Source organism: Hylaeus anthracinus, unplaced genomic scaffold (assembly GCF_026225885.1).
Source record: "Hylaeus anthracinus isolate JK02 unplaced genomic scaffold, UHH_iyHylAnth1.0_haploid 3, whole genome shotgun sequence".
NCBI lineage: Eukaryota > Metazoa > Arthropoda > Insecta > Hymenoptera > Colletidae > Hylaeus > Hylaeus anthracinus.
Window position 1 is genome coordinate 4,573,425 of NW_026535284.1, and position 20,473 is coordinate 4,593,897.

A 20,473-nucleotide genomic window follows, 5' to 3' on the forward strand; every position below is an offset into this window, starting at 1 on the left:
TAAATAAATGACGAAATATTTTTTACCAACAAAAATTTTTTTATTTACTTTCCTTAATTATATCTTTAAGGGGAAAAATATTCATTCAATTTTATGCAATAGTTCCTGAGAAAACAATTATTGAAAATATCCTTTTTTTTGTGCGTTCACAGTGAAATGTCCCTTAACTGCTTAAACTTCTGTACACTCTTTTTTTTTTTGTAAAATCGTATTTATAAATCTATGTACAATTTGCAATTTGCTTTATTGAGTATTTCTTGTACGAGCTTATTCAAAACGGTTATGGAATATTAGCAGAGTTTGTCACGTATTTACTATACCTTAGTCTGTAATTTCCGGGTATATCATGTTATTCTCGGCATGCCTCTCGAAATGCGTATGGAAATATTCTAATTGTTTCGTTCTAAACTGAAATTCAGAGAGCGGAGGAACAGAAATGTAGTTGAAAATATACTTTTCTTGTGTGCAACGTGTAACGAATACAAAAAGTAATACAATTAGGTTCCTAAACCAAGTAGAAATCAGACGAATGTAACTTTATTTTGCAAGTAAAGGAATCTCGTGCATTATACCTTGGAGAATCGCACATTTCGTTCAAAATAGATTCCGTAAACCCCCGTGAGATCATTTTACAGTTGACGGAATTACGTCACGCCTAAAAATCATGCTTTCACGCCATTGACGAAACTGGACACCTATTTCGTTTGGTGGAAAAAAAAACGTTTCGTTTCACGTTGCGCACAACCAGACGCTGATTGAATTTCGCGTTTGTCAAAGTGCACAATGTACGAGTTTTTCCCTCAGGAAATTCATTTTTCGAGAATTCGAATTGGTTTTAAAAATCTGGGATTCGATCAGCGAACGTTTATAAAGTTAGAATTGTTAATATTTCGGTAGTACGTAACATTCGTAACAACCACGCAGGTGCGACCTTTAATTTATACGGATTTATCAATCGCTGTCGGTTTATCAACTTGCACACTAGAAGAAATTCGATAAAGAACACCAGTGCACATCGTCAATAAACATCTCTGCATAAATCTGCACAAAATTCGCATAAATATGTTATTCAGTTTAATCTCGTTCTTGAGAGCTTGGTGCATAGTTAGTATGAAGCAGAGCATCATACTTTGAAACAATACAAACAACAATAATTTAAATAATTAAATATCACGTATTCTTTCTTACATATTCTTTCATTTCGTTAATAAGATGCGAAACATCGGATAACCAGAATGATAGAATCAAAGTTGCCAAGAATAAGCTAAGAAAACAATTGTATCGCAAAGAGTTGAACTATACATAACTGCAGTTATCAATTTTCTTTTTTTACAGATGAAAATTAATCTTGCAGCAATTCTATTAAACCGTAGGTGTAATGGCAAAATGATGTAAGTCGAGCACCCTATAAATAAATAACTATACCTGCGGTGAACGAAGAAAGAGAGGTGTAAACCTTTCTTTTTTTTTTACCCGAATAACTGAATATCCCGAATGATTTCGCGTTAGAGGAGTAACAAAACAGTTTTGTCGCGAGTGTTTGATATAGCGCGAGCAATGAAACGTTCGATGCGCATCGCCGTGACTGGCATCACTTGGTAGAATTATTTGACGCGTTTTATTCGACGCGTGGTCTATCGCACAGACAGCTGTTCGTTCGACACGCACAAAGTGATTACGGAAACGACAACCGATAACAATGAATCCGCGTTTGAGAACTCTTACGTAAAACTGAGAATGGGGATCGAAAACAATGGATGTCATTCGCAAGCCGTACGCAAGTTCCTACATAATATGCTCGTATATTATAATAACAGAGCTTCCAGTATCCGAATACTCGTAGCACATCATATTGGAAAATCGGTTCTTACCGGTGAAAGTAAATAGTAATGAGTATTTCGTATAAACGGCAACCAATTTATCGACCGTGTACGATACGTATCGATTTTGTGCATTCACTGTAGCACATAGATCACACCAAATACGAAAATCGAAAAGACAGACGCGGAATGGTAGCATCCAGCAATCCACGCCCCGGCGCTAAGGAAGAGACAGTTTTGTCCGATTCTTTCGCCTCCTGTTTCTGCCGCTGAGAAATCTCTGGCTGTCTCGTTAAAACTTTTTGTCAGGAGTATCTCGGCAGCACTCTGATCAAAAAAGAAGGGAACCGCATTCCCCGTCGTTCTTATTCTTACCTAGAGAATGCAACGCGGAATCTGTTCCGCCGTTGTAATTTCTGACCTGCACGTCAAGCGACAAGTGCCTCCAAGGATTAATTTAAAAAGAAAACTGCTACGTCGAGACAAAGAGGGTAGTTTTTTGAAGAGCTTATGAATCGAAACATATCTCGATAACAAATCGTCGCATTACGAAATGAAAAAGGATATTTTAATTCATATTTGCACAAGGAATCGATCTCGAGTACAGGTACCACATTTTTGTGACATATTCCAGATATATTATTGATGTAGTGTTATTGTGATGATCCAATATTTTGATAAATCTTCGCTCCAATTTTCGTAGATCGGAAATAATACATCAATAGCCGTCGGAGGGAGAGAAACACGTGTCCATGACAAATGGAAAAGGATTTTTTGATTTATATTCGCACGAGGAACTGATCCTTAGAAAAGATCGTACGTGGCACACTTTTATAAATTTCTAATATAACAACCATGCAAAATTTATGAATTTCAATGGATGTGTACATTGCTTTGTTTACTTTGAAATAAATCCTGTGAGTAAAGTAAAAGTATTGATATTTGTATTTACTTTTGCGACGATCTACGACTACTTGGAATTCAAGGGGTGAAATTGACCCGGAGAAACCAGTTTGTAGTTTCTACAGGTCTTCTTCAGAGGGACGAAGAGCAACGGCCAGAAATTATAAGCGAGGAAATCCACGTGGTGGTTTTTCACCGTATCCCGAACGTGCACGCAGCGGTTCGGGCGTCTTCGTGCTTCATGTAGCGGACAGGGTGGACTTGTAATCTCCCTATTGTGTCGATGCTACGACGCGTGTACGCTGATAGGAACGATTCGGACCACCGCAACTAACGAATACACGTTTGAACGTACATAGACGCGTATGCAACTCACTCAGCTGCTGGCTCCAAATTTATCACTCGTGCGTGAAGTCACTGCGTTACTCATAGCCTTTTTTTCTAATCGATGGGAGCAGAAATACGCGTCGTGACAATATAATGTGACGGTGTAATTCGAGGAAATTTATCTATCGACTATTCTGCCTGCTTTATGACGCGTTTGTTAACTCTATCGATGTACTCGCAAACAAGTCCACCTTAATCATCGGTTTTACTCGCTACGTCATTACTATATCACCGTATCAGGTTTCTTGTGAAGCTTTTTTAAAAATTTGTGAATTTTAACAATTTCTATAGCTATTAGGGTGAACCAAAATTTCGTGTGTTTTTACGTTTCAGTTTGCGCAATTTTTTGAAGTCATTGAAATGATTTTATATACAAGTGTTATACACGATGTTGTAGCTTTTGAAAATCTCTTTCAAATTTAATTAGAAGCTGCATTAATTTATTGATCGTTTCATTTTTTTTTTTTCATTTTAGTAAAATCGTGGAAAATGTTGAGATTCGCGTACTTTTACGTCACTACTGGAAGCAAGAGTTTAAAACTACTGAAGCAGCAAAGAAAATATTATATTTATATTATATTCAATGTTACATTTGACACTTTTTATATCTAAAGAACTTATTACAAGTTCGCAGCCATTAGCTCTCGGTATTATTCGCGACGAAGGATTGTTCGTCGCGAATAATACCGATTACCAGGTCTCACCACGTGGAGGTTGCTGCGACTGGAGACCCGGAGATAGAAGGAATCAAACTTCCTTCGATCTCCCTCTACATAGAGTATACATACGTAGATGCGTACTCTACATAGAGTTGACGAGCTTAATACTAAGTACGAAACCGTGGAAATCAAAGAAAACAAAGTCCCTTTGATTTCCAAAGTTCAAGTCTGACTCTGCCAAATAATTATTTGTTAAGTAATTTCTTAATAAATAAAAATGTTTAAAATCATTATTAACCAATAAATAATCATATTCTCTATTATCTAATATGATACTCTATTTCTTATTAGAAGATCCTATGGCTAAAACCGAGAAGTACCTTCTTTGTACAATTTTGAAAAAGAAAATGAAATTCAATACAGGTCAATCAGTCCACACGAACGTTGTCGAATTTAGAAATATCAAGAAATATCTTCATTGATTTTACTATCTCCTACCTGGTTCTAATCAGTTAAACCAGGTGATACCATATCGCTGTCGATATTTCCAAATAGCGATATAAGTGAAAACCATCAGTAATAGATAGATACATCATCGAAAGAATTAATTTTATTGATAAATTAATTTGTTCTTGCTCCCTTTGGTTACAAAGATATAGTTGCATGAATGATAGATATGCCTTAAACGCCGTAATTTTTGGCCGATCGCACACGGCACAACCGAATCAATTTCAAACCACTTTGTAATTACATAGTTGCATGTGACCGTGGATCTAGATAAAATAAAAATAGTGGCGTAGGTAAAACAAAGAGCGCAAACGGTTTGCAACACTAATTTCAAATCGGTTGCGCCCGTGTGCGTTGGGCCTTAGTGTTAAAAGCAATTGAACGACAATGCCAGTATACATTTTAGTGCTCACGTTACCCAGAATTCCCTCATCAATCGACGCTGATTCGCACCTTTGAATTCTACTTGCTCCCGTTGCTACGCTTCCACTGCTTTCATAAAAAATTCAATCATAAGACTTCGTCGGTGGATATTCTTCCACGAGACTCCTTCCTTCGGCGAAGTTATATTCCTCGACCACCCCACAGGATTGTCGAACACGATTGCGACAAGTTTGCGGTGCACGACAGACGTAACACGCACGAGTATCTACATCTGGTACCGCTGTAGAACATGCGGATGTCTAGCCGGCGGAATCGAAGGGAGAAGAACGATACACCGAGGAGGCTCGCAGATTCGAACATCGAAAGTATGTAGGGGCCTCGTGTTTCTGCCCCGTATGTATCGGGGAATATGTATTAGGTTGTCCGGAAAGTTTCCCTCGCGACTTGCACTCAGCTGTGCAGTTCGTCTGTGTTTACGTAAATAGGCAACAGAGATCGACAACTCAGAAATTGATGTTAGACAGAAATTGATGGGTGTGCATCAATGAGGAGGAAGCTCCACTTATTCAAATTTTCGGGAAATTAAAGAAAACGTTTTAAAGTTCAGATTTTCGAAATTTTCTTTCCTTTTCTTTTCCATGTCATAGCATAGGTACTTAATTATGAAATTATGTCGTTCCGGATACTATCCTTCCAAACGCATGTCTATTTTATTCTGAAAACATCTGGCAATACAAACAAAAAATGCAGAATACAAAAAATCGTAAAATCAGTGCAAAGTTTATTCTTATTCCTGCTCTGTTTCCGTCAAGTCGACACCATCAGTTGTTCCAGTGACCAGAGCTGTCTCCTTATTGCACCATGGAAAAAGGAATTTTTTAATGGGAACGGAGAGTACCCTATTTTCTCAAATTTAACCTAAAGTATTACCATGAATTTTATGATTAATTCGTAAAATGGAGTCATGTTATGTATCGATGCGATAACCACGAAACTGTTCATCAGTGATACATAAATCGCTTCTGTGATGTTCCATACACAGTTGCGTTCACGTCCAAGCATTGGCACGGCGGTGACTGTATGTATACGAGACCCCAAGCGAATTCACAATGCAGAGACGTCGTTGCCCTTCCTTTTCTCGGTCGGCGCGATGCCGTCCTTGTGCACCGTGTGTTATTGGATTTGTTTGAAACTTTTCAAATTCGACCGGCGAATGTGTTTGACGTGGAACGTGCCGAGACAGCGGAGACCATTTTTGAGGAGCACCCAACGCGACCGCCGCGGAATACGTTTCGCAACGTCTACACGACTCCTCGATATAGATGATGTTCCAGCTGAAGGGAGCCACCTAAGTATTAGGTTGTAGCACATGAAATGTCCGATTTTTCGATCTCAATGAGCTATCTTTGTTTCGTTACATCATTGTAACATACTGGCTGATAGCATTTGCGACACATTAATAGACTGTTGATGTTTATGGAAGTTCACATTTTCTCAGGTATAGAAAAAAAATTGAAAAAGTAAGAGTATGTTTTTTAAACGATATAATATGTATGTTATTGTTGATAGTGTATATATTTTTGCAATTATGCACATTGTTAGAGGATTTTACATATTTTCATTTGCCATAAATGCGTATACAACTACATATTAATCTCAAGAGTGAAATCGGTTACCCACGAAACGCTCTTCGTTTGCTTATTAAACAATGTCCGAGCAGTATATTTAATGTTTGAAGAGAACAATGAATAACAGTGACATTCGATTAATGGCTAAGGCATTGCAAAAAATAAATAAGACATTTGAGGAAGGCACTATTAATAGGAACGAAATAAATGTCAAAATTAAAAACATTTTGATAATAAAATTTGAAGAAAGTATCTATGAACACGTATAATCGATTAAAATAGAACACGAAAAATAAAGATCAATTAAGATGTAGGAATTTAGTAAATGTACACATTTTACTACGAATTTTAGTGAAATGAAACCCGAGAGTAACTTAATCATCTCCAAGCTCACTAGTGAATGCATAGATAGGCTAAAATCATACCATGACTGTGATGTATACACTTATGACAGTTGTCCGGATTAGTACGCGATTTAGGTCAGGCAAATAACCACTGATGACACCACTCTCCGGACTCTAATGACTGCGAGTTTTGGCATTGCACGAAAACGCTCTAAGCTGCTCGAACGATCGCCAAAATAATTCAGAAACTCGTCAGCAGTCGATAAATATACATATTTTAGACGGTATTACAAATGAAACACGAATTCCTTGAGTCGTAGAAGTGTTCATCGAAACGTCGTTTAAACTTTATATTTTTAACCAATTGAGTACTGAAATAACTGAAACTTGATTCAGTGAAATTTGATAAATTAATTGACACGACTGGCAAAAACTTCGGTCGTTTAAAGGAATATTCTGAACGTGCTATAAGGAATTTCCAACAAATTATTGTAACTGTGTTGAATTCCCAGACCGCGCCAGAAATGTAAAACCGATACAACCAAAAAATATACACCATTTGTAACTTAGTCATAGTCGTTTATTTTCAATTTTGCCAAATATTCTGTTATTAACGTTTTTATCAAAATATGTATCAAAAGTAAAATAAAAACCAATGTGATTTAAGAATTTATTTGTAGATACTCTTGTTACAAAAGAGAGCAATTCATTTACATCAAAAAAGTTATGTTACATTAGAGTTCCTTATACAAAAAACACACACAATATACGTAGGCATACGCCTTCGTTATTCCAGCACTTGAAGTTAAGGATAACAAAAAATAAACCTGGAACGTGTTATCTTCCCACTAACTGGTTCGTGACAAAACTCTTTGCAAAGTAGTTAAAAAGTGACATTCTACGAGCAAACAACCTCCCTCAAGCTTTAAAACAACATTCTTAGCTGTTTCTCCATCGTGAGTTAATTATTATACGTGGCTTGGGTGGCTCGGTTAAACAACTTGAATAGCTAGTTGGCTACGAAAGGTTTCTTCTTCGCGTGCAGCCATATTGACACACCTTGTGTCGACAGCACTAGGACGCTTCCAAAAGAGTCCTTTCACGGAAAAAAAAGAGAAAACACCGCGGAGCTCCTTTTGTCGGAGAAAAGAAACGTACAAAAACGAGGGGGACATTGTTTTTGAAGGAATCACACTGTAATCACCCTGTCCAGAGGTCGAAGGTAATTTAAAAATATGAGGGAAACTCCTTTTAATGTTTCTTGAATACTTTATACACAGAAAAGAGAAAATAAGTAGAAAGTACTCTGAATACGTCTTCGTTACATCATTGAAAACGTAAGAAACAATCAAATCCCATTTATTCTATTCGTATTGTAATGAAAGTAAAATACATAAATGAGAAATGAGAAATAAAAGCTTATCTAATTTCTTTAATTTGTCAACTCGTTGAGTTACTACGATTTGAAAAAATAGAATTAAATTCTGAAAGCCTCAATCATTCAAATATTATAAACGAAATCTTTATACTTCCGTTAGTTATTTTCCTCCCTACTATTAACATGGCAACAATTTAATTCCAATCTGAGCATCCTTAGACATTGGTCAATTTAAAAAATTAAAAATGGAAATTATTTTCAGGATTTAGTTACTTTCCTCTTTGTAATTTTCTATGACAACGTTCTTAATCCTTAACCTCTTCTAAGAAGCCGAGCTACTATGTTTTCAAGAAATAAAATTAAATTTGCGCAAAATGACAATTTGAGGTGCCCTTAATTCTTCGTTAACCGTGGTCGTTAGAAACGGGTAGCCGCGCTTTTTAATCCCGTTTCCTTTCTTCATCCTGCCGGATAATGGAAAAGTCGGATTGCGAAAAGGAAGCAACAGGGAACCAGGTTACGGGGCAGGATAAAAACGAAGCTACAATTGAGCAATCTCATGATTGGAGACCTTCCATGGGAGACCCTGCATAAGGTCTCCTTGCCCATGTCAGTGTTGCTTGCTGTCCTGTGAGATAAATCCGTTCAATTCTCTAAGGAGCAACGCTTGCTGTTTATTCGCTCGGTTTTTCCTTGATTTTGTGTTCGAACAGGCAGTTCCTGCCATGTCTCGAGGTTGAAAGACGCCGTTCACCTGGCCCGTCGTCTTCCACAAACTTCTCCGCTATATCGATTAACGTCCGGCTCTATATTGTATTTGAGTTAAATCTAGCTCGAAGATGCAGTAGCCACGGTAATGCCTTAAAAGCCACTGTATCTCAATTTTACTACGCTTTATCGTGGAATTTCGTAATAACCGATAGCCGCTGGTAGGAATGTGCGGTCGAAACTTACCGCGGATTATCGGGGATAATTCTTACATTTCGGAGAACTCGATCTAAAGTTTAAACAGCGGTTTCCTGCCAGCTCAATAATACGCGGTTTTGCTTCCAATTTGATAGTTTTAATCACTTATAGCTCCGTATGCTCCGAGATTTTATACTCGCCGTTCCGACTCGAACGGTTCGTGTTAATTTGCAATTTTCCACGTTTTCAGCTGCGAACTTCGAACCATTTTTAAATACTGTCTGAATCGGAGAGCGGTCTGTTTTAACGGCTCTGTTCTCAGTAAGTTGCGTGATAGTTCGAAAAGTCCAACGTTGAAATTAGTATCGAAATTAATACCGCGGATTCCAAAAAGAGGCCAAAGGAAAATCTTTCGTCTCCTATAGTTTTGCTAATAAGTTTCGCAATAATAACATTGATGGCGGTTGACAGCATCATCAACTAGAAATATTAACCCTTTCCACTCGAGAGTTGACTCTGTCACCACTAGGTTTTCTTTAGGTTTAATTTCTTTAGAACTCGAAGTGCCAATAAAATGATTGTCGTTGAGGCAAAGGTGACCTGATTCTCAAATCTCAAATTACAGATCTCATTTTCGAAGTTAATATTATCTTAGCATTCGTGGCAATAGAATGCTAAGAAAGCATCGCGAGTTGCTGGTCGATACCAGAAAAAAAGACCTCGAGTGAGAAAGGGTTAACCTAATCCCTTGCAAGTTGTTTGCAGAAAAAAAGTTTGGCCCATAGAAGGTTAAAACAAATTTATTTTGTGACGTGAGTTTAATTCAAATCACGTTATTAACACTTACATATTACGCTTAATCATTTTATGTATCCTACTCGATATCCTCGAAACAAGATATTTCATCAAATTATTCAATAAATTACTGTATTTCTGAAATAAGTACATCAGGCATTTCGTAATGTTTCTCGTCTACACGCTAAAACTGTTCCGTTGTTTTCTAAAATAGTAACAATAGTATATCGTTGAAGTTAGCGACCTCATTATAAACAGAGTTTAAAGTGAGTTTCCTCGTGATCAGAGCTGCCGCGATATTGGCTCCTTTCCATGGTACCATCGCGGTACCATTGCTTGCGCTTTAGATAAATAAAAAGTCGCCAGTCATCGTTACCAAAGAGAGAATGGCCTTGTTATAAGGGCCACGGTATACGTAATAACAAAGTGCAGTAAGATTTATTGCTCTCGTAAATGCTTCCGACTTCCCTTTGTTGGCATTCTACTAGACTTTTACCGTGAAAAGGCTTTGATGTTCCAGTTGTCTTTGTATATTCGGTATTTTCAATAAATCGCCAACCATCGGTGTGCATTATTGCAAGACGTTCCAACAATGATTAATTTCTTCTTAAAGTGCCTACGAAATATATATCTATTACGAATGATCTATTATTTGAAACAGTATACTCAAATGTTTAGTCTATGTATTGCGATCGAACACAGAAAAGTGTACACAAGTGTACGTATTTCAAATAATTTCTACAATGTGAATCGTAACTAAACTTCTGTTTTGTTATTGTAAAACGATATTGTAATATCTTCAGTAACTACTTCACCAAAGAAAATATTCAAAGAAGAATATCTTTAATGTTTCTGAATTTACACGTTTTACACGTTACGATTAATGTTTGGAGTATTAGATGCATGGAGATGAAATGTTAGATTTACAAAGAAGAAATGTATATATGTAATTTCAAGATCGCTGTTAAGAAGAGTACTTCATTGTTTCCTAATAACAATTTTTACAGGATATAAACAAACAACATTCTGCCTATATTGTACATATTATATGTATTATAATATTTATGTAAGAACCAGTAAGTTTTACATGTTACCATAGATCAGACAAATATGAAATACACCATTTTAATTTCTCCTTATATGTCATCAATTACGTGACTCGAAGTTTACGCTACTCATTCCTACGTCATTTCTCCCAGTGCAAAGGGTTAATCACTGATTCCTAAGATACCCATTACTGATATTTATTTTACGAGGTGTCCATTTTTTTAACCGTTACTCGAATGTCGTTTGGAAGGACGAGTCTTTTCTGCCGATCCGCGATTACAATTAATAGCACTCTGCTTCGAGTGCAAAGTGTCAAGATATAAAAATGTACCCTGAAAATATCTCGAATCGATAGGACCAAGGACGATAGGCGCGTACCATCGTTTCCAGGCCTGTAAAAAATTCATGCGATACCTCGAATAACATCAAGGACGTTCTTCATAGTCTTTCACGAATGCCAGTTAACGCGTGCGTATAATTTAGACCAGGATACACGCATTGAATAGGAATCGCCGAGTGTGGTCAATGGAAACACGTGTGGATATAATGCTGGCACGAAACAGGCCGGAAATAGCCATCCATCAATATCCCAGGCGGTCTGCTTTCCAGCGTTAATCAGTAATTAATTAATCCCCGGGCGATAATGGCGACGCGTTCGTCGCCGAACGTTTTTCAATGTAAGCATTCATCCGCCTATCCGTTCGCTCGAAAACTACGCTCACCGATCGCCGCAGAATTAGCAACGAGCACGCGGTTCCGCTCGTTTTCGAGGGCGCCGCGCGATATCGCGAAATGTATTCAAGCATTATACCCTCTGGTGACTGTTCCAATGATCGCTGGTATCATCGCGACGCATGGTAATACATTAATAGACCCCCTCCACCTCCCCCCGCGCCGTGAAACGTGCGTTCGCATGATCGCGTGCGACGCGTTTATTTGATTTTGTAATCACTTACGAATCGCGACGCTAATGAAATTTATCCCTGGAATTATACGATTGCGAGGTTGCTGTGATATTTATATTCCGTTTAATTGATTTTTCCACCGTTCCACTTCTTTAAGATGGAGGCGAATCGTGCTGATCGATAGGGTCAGGTAGCATGAGTTTCTCGTATAACGTTGAAGAGTATCGAGATATCGAAGTTTAGAATCTTGTAGGTTCTAGGATCGTTCACATAGTGTTATCCACAGGGTTATATAACCCTGTATATATATATAAAGTAATTAGTATTGTATATGCAATAGTGTTATCAACTATTAACTCTTTGAGGGGCGACTTAGAAGCTACAGTCTTGTTCACCTTAGATTTCGTTGAATCTTGAACAGTCCGTAACGTTGTTGATTCATGAATAGGTTCCTAAGCTTTTGAAGTAGTAGCAAGGTATTTTATTTCCACGACTCTAAAAATACAAAATTTAATTGTCTAATTGTTAGCTCTCTCTAATGCAACTGTTGTCGAGTGCAAAGTTACCACACAGTGAGAAAATTCGCTCTTTATTCTAACTTTAATCTCCAGCAGGATATCTCTTAGGTTTTTCTCATCCCGTTGGAGTTTAATACAACGTTACCAGTAAGCTTCGAATTGTAAGAAACAAAAAATTGATTTGCAATCTATTTAACAGTGTTGCGCCATTCAAAGCGACGATCACTCGATGGACATCACGGCAGAACCTTCTGCCTCGTGATATTCCTTACCGTTGAAATTGAATATATCACCAAGGGCACGATCCAGACTAACAGATGCAGTCATCATCTATTATTTGCATTCTAAACCGCAAATGACACGTATCGATGCGGAATCTTCCGGTCGATGACGACCAGCGGGACTAAACGCGCGTCTGGTATAATTGTGCCCCGTTACCAAACCGAAAACAGTAATTCATCAACACATTCGAACGAATTGGCAGCAGCCCCGCAGCTAATCACTAATTAGCCAATTAGCCCACGCAATTTTGCTAATAACGGCCGCGAATATCGAGCCGATGAATGACACTGCGCACCTGCAGCTGCGTTAAAGGGGTATTCAGCGAGGAACGATGCTGCTAGTCGTGTGGCGTTTCGATTATAGCTCGCGTCGTAATTAGTATTGTATCGACAAACTTACCACCTTTCGCGGCTACGCTAATCAGACTGATCGCGTTGCACACCTCTCCGATGACACTCGAACGCCGCCGCCATTGTCGTTCGCCTGGACACGCGAGTCTCCATTTTTGGACGGACTGTCTATTCTATGGATATTTCGGTCGAGTGCGTCGCATTTCAAAAGACGCTGCTAACGATTATGGATTACTGATCGACAGTCGTGTGGACATCACAAATAAAAGTTAAGTTGGAGCAGAATGAAATAAATTCTTATTCGAATTTATTGCAGAAATTGGAGTTTTTATAGTAGGGCGCCTTTGAGCGTATGAACAGTACAGCTGGTTTTAGGGGCGGAGACTAACAGATAATTCACATTCAAATTTCTCCTAATTAGGAAAAATTATAGTAGAAATGTCAAGTTGAAGCTACACAAAAATTCTTTATCGCGATATTACAAGTCCGATCCGGTCTCCAAGCTAGATTTAGGGGTGCAAATTAACAGATAGGTAATTCAAATTCAAATTTCTCCTAATTAGGAAAAATTATAGTAGAAATGTCAAGTTGAAGCTACACAAAAATTCTTTATCGCGATATTACAAGTCCGATCTGGTCTCCAAGCTAGTTTTAGGGGTGCAAATTAATAGATAGGTCATTAAAATTCAAATTTCTCCTAATTAGAAAAAATTGTATTAGAAGTGTCAAGTTAAAGCTACACAAAAATTCTTATTGCGTTATTACAAGTTCAATCTGGTCTCCAAGCTTATTCTAAGGGCGCAGATTAAAGGACAATTCAAATTCAAATTTTTCCTAATCAAGAACAATTCTAATATTATGTAAAAACAAGGCTACATAAAAATTCTACGTTGCCAATTACGAGTGCAATCGCTACTATGATTCTCTCTCTTTTCAGTATTTCTGTAACCATTTCCAATAAAATAAACTTCCTTATTTAAAAAAAAGGAATAATAAAAATTCTACGTTGCCAATTACAAGTGCAATCGCTACTATGATTCTCTCTCTTTTCAGAATTTCTGTAACCATTTCCAATAAAATAAACTTCCTTATTTAGAAAAAAGGAATAGTCAGGAAGTAAACGATGCGTGCCAAAAATGCAAATGATCGCAGGAGCGTATCTTTCGAGAGGGAAATTCGACGTCGGAGAAGCTGCGTAAAGTTTGCGACATAATGTTGAGTTAGGCCGTGCAAATAGGAGGCACCAGCCGAGCTAGATGGATCCCTCGACTGAACAATACCTCTTTGTCGAGTTGTAAACGGCTGTTCCGTGCCAGCAAACAACTGCTGGTGCTTAGCTATGCAATAACGATACCACCCACCGTCTGCATTGTTGTATCTAGAGAAACTAAACCCAGTTTCTTCGTCTTTATTGAATTAGGATTTATATTTGACACTTACTTACATATGACGTGGATTCACTTCGTGGACAGGGTGGTCCAATAACATATGTGATTCGCTTAGGAGGGTGTAAATAACTTTCTGGTGCACAGAAAATTAACAAGGTTGACGCTAACATTATAAATCTATCTGTAATTATTCTTGATTAGGAACAATTTGAATTTGAATGAACTATTTGTTAATTTGGAGCTCAATATGCACAGAGAATATCGTTAGCGTTAACCGATGTCAAAGACGATTTGAAGTATTTAGATTAAGCAATACTAACAAGGAGAAGAATAACTAGTCAAAGAATAACTTGAGTCAAATAACTAGTGGGAGTCGGATATGGATATTTTACTGAGATATCGTTGAACAAAATGGAAAATTTAATTCGTCTCGTTCCGTAATCCACCGCCATCTGCAGAAGATGGGAAAAAGCTGCAAAAACGGGCAGCTTTAGTTCCGTAGCCGAGGGTTCTGTTCCCTCAGGACAAGTCGAAGCTGCACCTGGTAAAAGAAACGTTGCAACAACTGCAATATTTCAATTGGAAAATCGCGTACAATCCACCGTATTTACCGGACGTGCCTTGTCAGATTTTCACTTTTTTCGAAGCTTACCGAATTACATAGACGAGAACGAATTGAGAACATCAGATGCAGTGAAAAATGTCACTGGGAAGTTTTTTACTGTAACGGTAAAGGATTTGATGCAAGAACCAGGGAAAAGATGGAAGAATTATGAGAACTGATTGTAGAAAGAGGGAAAAATACATTATTCAATAACCGTTAATAGAAGGTTTCCCAAAAGAGGCTTTGGAACTTTGTTTTTCAATGATATACGAAATATATGGAATCTGATTCTTTTATTTTAGATAAAAATTTTCATAATTTCGTTTACAACGCGTATTTTGTTATTGTAAAACGACATTGCAATAACTACTTCACCAAAGAAAAATATCTTTTCAAAGAAGAATATCTTTAATGTTTTTGTATATATTTTTACTTGCATTCTTCTTGCTCACTCTAGATAATTCGGATGAATTTCATTCACATTATGTCTAAGAGACCTAGATAGTCTAGTTAATAAAATAAAAAGTTTCCTTGGAAATCAATTCTTACGAATGAATTCAAGTTCTATCTATTTATACACGTGCATTCAATTGATTCAAGAGTCATTTTTAGAAAACTCCATTGGTTTTACGCTGAACCGAGATTAAAAATAAAGATATTGGAATTTCGTTGAAGAAGGCTATTTTAGTAGTACGTATTATCAAACTGAGCCTGTAAGAAAAGGGAATAGGACGCACTTATAAAAAGAGCGACTACGAAACAACGATGTTCCGATTTTGTGAACACTATGTTTTGCAGTTTCAATCTAAAATTGCAGGTGAAATTTCGATCCGCTTATTTTTAACGTTTGAATCAATGTAGAATTAGCAGAATTATCCAAGAATGGGTTCTCAATTCGCAGCATGAATTGTCGCACACACAGATTAAAGGGGTTACTTTTTTTGCCTCGAGTACTCTGTATATGTACGAAAATGGTATGCCGGGATTAAGATACACATAAACATTATGTAAAACGAGTAGTCCGGACTTGCACTAATTTTCTTAAAATTAAGTCCTAAAAGAGACTTTATTTTGGAGCAATTTGATGTCAAAATCCCCGTAACACGTTCTTTACCAGACTAACATTCGTGAAAATTTCCGGGGGGCTAAAACATCGTTTCGAGACGAGTGGAAACTATAGAATGAAACGTTTGTCATACTACTTAACTTTGCAACCTCGCCAATTTCACGAATTCTATCCACATTTATTTCATTTAACGTCTAGAGTTCTAAATGAATTCTTTCAATCTCTGTCACCCAGATATGGGTGTCACGTCTGTCAACGTGTCAATAAAGTAACTCCAAAATATCAAGGCTAGTCACCGCGACCATTTCAAAAATACAAAATTCAGTCTCGTCCGTAGAGTAAGAATTGTTTGCCTCGGTATGCACGTGTAACCCGATGTCTAATTCATGCCCGTCGTACATGCGTGTCCACGGATCCGTTTAACGTCTTCCTGCGCTGATTTAGCATCTATTGTGCGCGTTCTCGAGTATTTGCTTATGCAATAAACGTCAAATATCTTTCATACCGTTTCATCCGCGTCACGGCGTGAATCTAACAGCGTCTCGAGGACGTTGCTCGTTGTGCAAGTCAACTGTACAAAACGTTCCAACTGTTATCTAATCTCGGAGAGTTGCTCCGTGTCTTTGCCTCGTCGCTCGGTGTTGGTAGTGAAGAAATATTTACTCGCAAACCCGCCATACCTTCCATGCGCATCCGGTTTTAGGCCGAATTCGTCGTACTTGGGTGCTCGAGTTCCTGCGATATCACATTCTTTCGAAAAGCTCACCTTGTTCAACTCTGGTCGAGCATCTAAAATATCGAGGGCGATTAATATTTGGAGTATTAGATGCATAGAGGTGAAACGTTAGATTTATAATGGAGATACATATACGGACAGTGTAAGAAGTATTCGTACAGCAACCAATTTCAAATAAATGGTTCCTGTACGAATACTTATTACACTGACTGTATGTAACTTTAAGATCACCGTTGAAGAGTACTTAATCGTTTCCTAATAACAATTTTTACAGAATATAAACGAGAGACATTCCCCCTATGTTGTTCATGTCACATTTATTATAATATTCATGTGAGAATCAGTAACGACGAGACAACGACAGTTGTTACTCCAAAAATTCCTTCGACAAATTCATACCGTAGCTTACATTTGCAAGCCTATATATGCCTCTATTAGAAGATAAAAAAGTAAAATATAGCGTTCCGTTACAAACAAACGAGGAACCTTAAAAAGTATTTGGTACTTTGGAATCAAAACAATTCCATTACCGTATTGCTCGCATCTTGCTTGGCGTTTTAATTTTGCAAAAATAAGGCCTTTTAAAAACGTTTGATTGATCGTTAACTTTGTTTATTATAAATTGTTCCTTCATAATCTGTATCATTTTAAATAACAGTGTTCACATCATTATTACTCGTAATAACTTATAAATAACTAGAATTTCTGAAATTATTTTCGTACGACACGCGTAACGCTTTCGTTTACCCGATCCATCGATACGTTAAGATCTACGCCCTCCGCAACACGAACGACTGCAACCGCCCTCTGACCCCCTTGACTAACCAAGAAACTTAAGAATGATCCTTCCTTGCAGATGACACTCGGCATGCCGCCGTCGTAAGGTCGACGCAGCTAACCGGCCACGTAAAATCACGCACGTGCCTACGAGAACCGAGCATGACGACGAACAGACGCATGGAACGTTTCGATTGATCGTATGGGGTGACGATACGTCACGAACATTCTGACAACGGAACATCCGAAACGGTCCGCTAGCTCTCCGTGATACGCGTTGAACGCGCGAACGTCGGCGAGATTGAGTGCCCGAGAGCCGTGGAAAAACCGCGACGAGGTGTAGACCGACGAAGGAGTTAGCAGCTGTTCGCGGGAAGAAGTACCGGAGGAGAGTGTAGAAAATCGAGTAAATGGTCCGGTAGATACGGTTAAGCGGGTCCACAGGCGTAGAGAGCCGCAGCAGTGAGTCGTTCCGGCGCGAAAACGCGCTCGTAGGATCGTGAGGGATGCGGCCCATGGGCGAAGGGTGGGGTCTTTGGGCACCGATAAGGCTTATCCGACGATACGATGGCCGTCGACTCGGCTCCTGCCGTCAGTCGTAGTGCTCAGGTGGCGTCGACGAGATCGTCGTTCGGTTTAACTTACGCTGATATCGCGAGTTCGCGTCTTTTCTACGTACGAGGATCACGATCCGAGCGTCCCGCTGGCCGAGTTCGAGTGGTCGGACGAGAATTAAAGGCTGCCACGGAAGTGCGAGAGGGTCTCGAGGAGGTGGCGGTGTCAGGAGCTTGAGCCAGGACCATCGGAGTGAGAAACAGGTTTGGAAACGTTCCGCGGGAGGATAACAAGGATAACGAACAATTGGTGTCGCGGGGACCGGTTTCGGTTCTCCCGGACGCTCTAATCGTCTCGTTCTCAAAGTGTCTCGAGATTTTAATTCGACGTTTTAACGCACGAAGTGGTCAGCGGTAAAGGGAAGTCGAGGAGGATAGAGAGCAGCTGGAAGGAGCCGGCGGAACGTCGCGGCGTCGGCGTCGCGGCGCGTTAGAGCCTGCAGCGCGAGGACGCAAGGGAACGACGACGGGAAGAAAGCAAGCGACGCCAAGGACAAAAGCGTTAGAGAGTAATCCGAGAGAGCAGGTCTCTCTTTCCTGCGCGCTTTTCCCAGCCCGCGGGCGTCGCTGTTTCTCTTCCGTCCTCTTCCGTCGCTTTCTTTCCCCCTCTTGCTCCTGGGGGGGGGGGGCCTCCAGCTCGCGTGCTAAATTATTCGTGACCCCTTTGACACTTGACAGCGGCGGCAGTTCCGGTAATTGTACCTCTATCTTCGCTCTCCCAGCCCCCGAGTTCAACTTTTCGCATCCCCGCTCGAACCGGCGCTGCGACCGAAATTTTCCTTCGCGAACACCTCTCGTTCGCGTTTCTTCGATTGCTCGTCGAAATCCAGGTATACGATTTTCCGCGCGATCCTACTTTCGATCTTTCGTTACGTAACTGTCCCAGTTTGCGTTTGGTGAGTACAAAGTTCGTGCGGCTTTCTTCGATCGAATTAAAGTCTCTAAGACGACGAAAGATGAACAAATAAATTGCGAGTGTACAATTCGATTTAAAAGTTCGGTAGCAAGTTCGAAACTTAGGGCATTCGAGGGTTGAGACATTCAAAAAAACAATGCTCCGAAACGACAAGAATTTTTAGACAAAACATTACATTGAAACACATTATTAATGTAAATATTTCATTTAATAATAAAATTAATTCTTAAAATTAAGATATAAGATTACATTTTAACAAAATATACGTACATGTGTCATTTATGGGGATAAAGAAGAGTTTTTATGTGTATTATTTACATTATTATGAATTTATTATTGATTATTATGTTTATTGTCTAAAAGAATTAATATATTTTGTTTATTCTTTATAATCTTGCATATTGTGTATCACTGCTCGTTCTTCCAAAATCAATTCCGGCCAGTACGACACCCATGTCTAAATTTAATACGACCGCAAACGGTTAATTACGAAAACTTGTTTATACTTCGCATAAATTAATTTCACATAAACTAGACGGTTAGAATCAGGCGAAGACGTTTTTATCAACGACGTACACTAAAGGATCCCGCTGTCGTCATTTTTATCCTTTTTCATTAAACTCTTTTGTAAACGTTATTGAAACACGAATAAACATGAATGCCCGCAAAGTGCTGGCTGTAAAATGTTTATAGTCTCCGTGTAAAGATAATAAAAAAAAAAAAATAGCTCAAAAAATACGTTCTAGGTTAGGCTACACTCTCGGTACTTTTGCGGTCAAGAGAACGCTTGTTTTAAATTGCTTCAATTTCCGTGACATAACACAAAAAAGGAACATATTTTTCCGCGTATCTCCTCTCATTTTTCACGTCGGTGCGTCGCGTATGGTAAATTATGAAACACGGTATGCATAGTTCTACATTAAAGTTCTGCCGAGAAAACAGTCTTCCTTATTCGTTCGTTAATTCGAGGCGTCGAAACAGAATGCAGCAATGTCAAATCTTGGAAACTGTAAAACTCAATTTTCGGCTATAACAGCTCATATCTCAACCGAATGAAATTACTCGAGTTTACGAGATTTTTGAGTATACTATGTTTACTGTGGAGAGGTATTTTTCGGATCAATACTGCCGTTAAAACATCTTAACGATAAAATGGTTCACGTTCCAAGTATCTTTTGACTTTAAAAATTCGAATGGAAGATGTAGGTTACAAATGAAATAGGAGATATAATAGTATTTTATTTTCGACGTGTAGCTGCTACACATTTCCCGTTGTTTTCTTGTTGCCGCAGCAGTATTTTCTGCAGGAGAAAATAAACGTACTCGAGATAATATCTCGCTTTGCTGCCAACACGCGTGTGCGATTGCATTTCGATCGATCTCTCGTGTTAGTTTCTCTAAACTCGTACTTTTCGAACAAATACAGCCATAGTCTTTGATTTTCGTGTAAATTAGAAGTTTCTATATCATCGCTCCAACTTTTTAGTCTATCGCGAAAGAATTTAATTACTTTAACATTAATTGCAATTTAATGTAATTATTTTTCCACATCTATAACA

The 20,473-nt window shown here is 38.6% G+C and overlaps 1 protein-coding gene across 7 annotated transcripts in view; it reads left to right on the forward strand.

Annotated features, from left to right (window-relative positions):
- Positions 1-20,473, forward strand: part of LOC128894434 (uncharacterized) — a 220,632-nt gene that overhangs the window by 49,710 nt on the left and 150,449 nt on the right. For 6 of the 7 annotated variants that reach the window (XR_008461540.1, XR_008461542.1, XR_008461541.1 and 3 more), the window contains exon 2: positions 17,464-18,202. The exons of the other annotated variant lie outside the window; for it this stretch is intronic. The gene's annotated coding sequence lies outside the window, so the exon portion shown is untranslated. The remainder of the gene's footprint in view (positions 1-17,463; positions 18,203-20,473) is intronic. 7 annotated transcript variants of the gene reach the window in all.